Source organism: Acanthisitta chloris, unplaced genomic scaffold (assembly GCF_000695815.1).
Source record: "Acanthisitta chloris isolate BGI_N310 unplaced genomic scaffold, ASM69581v1 scaffold3210, whole genome shotgun sequence".
Taxonomy (NCBI): domain Eukaryota; kingdom Metazoa; phylum Chordata; class Aves; order Passeriformes; family Acanthisittidae; genus Acanthisitta; species Acanthisitta chloris.
In genome coordinates, this window is record NW_008649814.1 from 21,415 (window position 1) to 23,873 (window position 2,459).

Below are 2,459 nucleotides of genomic sequence, written 5' to 3' on the forward strand. Positions count from 1 at the left end.
CACCTTCCTGCTCCCAGTTTTGGCCAGGCCAACAGCAAGGGTGACCTTGGTGGGTGACACCGGGTGCAGGGATAACCCTGACTCAAGCAGGAACATATCTACTTGCTTCTATTCCACTCATCCTGGAATGGCTGTGGCTGTGACTGCTGATGGATGATGGACAGTGGATGAGCTGTCCTGCCTAATGATGTCTCAGGACAGCAACAGCAATGGCATCTCCAACATTAAATTGCTAATGAGGAGGAGTGCAAAAGTCTTCCCAAATGTGGAGAGACTTATTGCAAACAAGATCCCAAACATCCCTACTTGTCTCATGGATTTGGATGAGATGGATATAGTGGCTCCATTGGAGGTGATGCCCCTGCACATCACTCCGCAGCTGACAGACTCCATTGTGACTAACACTCTGCTGATGCTTTAGGTTAAGCAATTTTTCCGGTGAAGCATGGACAAGCTGATTGCTTCTGCCCTGTCAGAGCCCTGTTTGAGATCCTGGTTGCAAACTGTCCCTCCATATTTAGGAAGCTATGTGCAGCCCTGGCCCAGCCTTGCCCTGCAGACTGAGGCTGTGCCACTCATGGGGCTGCCCAGGGTCACAGCTGGCATGGAGATGTGGGAGCTGCTCACCCTCCTGCCACTCCTCTGGGAGCTGCTGTGCACAGCTCCTTGGGATCACTCCGGATGGGTCCAGTTTCCAGAAAATTCACAGGATATTCCCTGGATTTCCTTCTGAATGGCACTCATAGATCACCCAATAGCACAGGGAAAGGAAAATAGCTGTTAAATAATGAATATTTAATGTGTAGCTTATTATTTCTGCATTAAACACACATTTTGGGAAGCTTTGCTCCACTGATGATGGAAAAGCTCTTCAGACCCTGTGTGCTACAGAGCCTGCTGGCTGCAAACCACCTCCTGTCCAGGAGTAAGACTTACACAGGCAGGTAGGGATAGGAGAAAGGGAAATGGTTTTGAACTGAAAGAAGAGAGATTTAGATTAAGGATTCTCCCCTGTAACGATGCTGAGGCACTGGCACAGGTTGCCCAGAGCAGTTGTGGCCGCTCCATCCCTGGGAGTGTTCCAGACCAGGCTGGATGGGACTTGGAGCAGCCTGCGCTGGTGGAAAGTATCCCTGCCCATGGCAGGGGGTGGGACAAAATGAGCTTTAAGGTCCTTTCCAAACCAAACGAGCCTGGGATTCTATGATTCCTCTGAGGTGTCCTGATGCTCATCTGAACCCCAAAGGAACTTCCCTGCTCACAAACCAACTGAAGAACTCCCTCTTGATCCAATCATAGTGCCCATGAGGACCCAGTTTTTCCCAGTGCTTGCAGCATCCCTACCCAGGGTGTGTAAATAATCATGAGATGGGGAGAAATCCTTATCCGATCATCTTTTCCATAAGCCCTCTGTTTTACTCTAGTCCAGCTCCATCATGAGAGCACTGGGAGTGAGGTATAAGCTCAACCCAACTCCATTTATCTTCATCCCTCACTCTCATTTTCAGACTTGGAGATCTGATTTCCAGTTCTCCCATTTCCTTTGTTCTGCATCCCAGTTTGTGGGTTTTTTTTTCTGAAAGGTTATGCTAACATGAATCAAAAGCCACAGAAAATCAGTTTGCAAGTTTTCCTGCCAACTCTTAATGACCTGCTAAAAATAACAGGAATGATTCATCTCCTAATCTCTGGAAACGGTGGTGATTTGCTCTTGGCAGCTCTCTTGGGCTTGGGCTGGGCTGCTGGAGATGACAAGGAGCAAATCAAGGAGTATTGAAGTGATTTTTCTCCTTTGTGTTTGAGGGAATGAAAACCTTCCATACAAACCCAGGTGGGTTTTCCATGGATTCCCTGGGGAAGGTCTCAGGGCTTCCCAAACCTGTGCTCCCAAATCTGGACATGGATGTCTAATAATAATTATTATCAATAATATGGATATAATAGTAAACATGGATGTCTAATACTATTGATGTGATTTTTAGGCAGAAGGATTTAATCAGAAACAATTTTAATCAGAGATATTTCAAATGCTGTGTTTGAGAAGCCTTACAAAGGCTCAGTATTCTCTAATCCTTTAATAGGGGCTGCTTAAATGCCCTAATAAGAAAATAAGGGCTATGGTAATCAATTCTTTTTAATTGAAATAATCTCATTGGATTTATTCAAGTCGTTTAGGTTTGAATTCCAAACCTCCTCAGCCCTGCAGCAGGTTCATTGCTAAGGGTTCCCAACCCCTTTTCCAACCTCTGCCATGCAAAGAGGTGCAAAATGCCTTAAATCCTGCTCCTTCCCAGCTCTGCCAGACCAGATTAATACTGTATTAGACCAGATTAATAATGTATTTGACTAGATGAATATTGTGTTTGCCCAGAGCAACTCCCAGTGCTGCTGGATCCACATAAACTCTCCTGACCCACACAGAGCTGCAAAGCCTATGAGGGGCTGGACTCTGTTTGCAA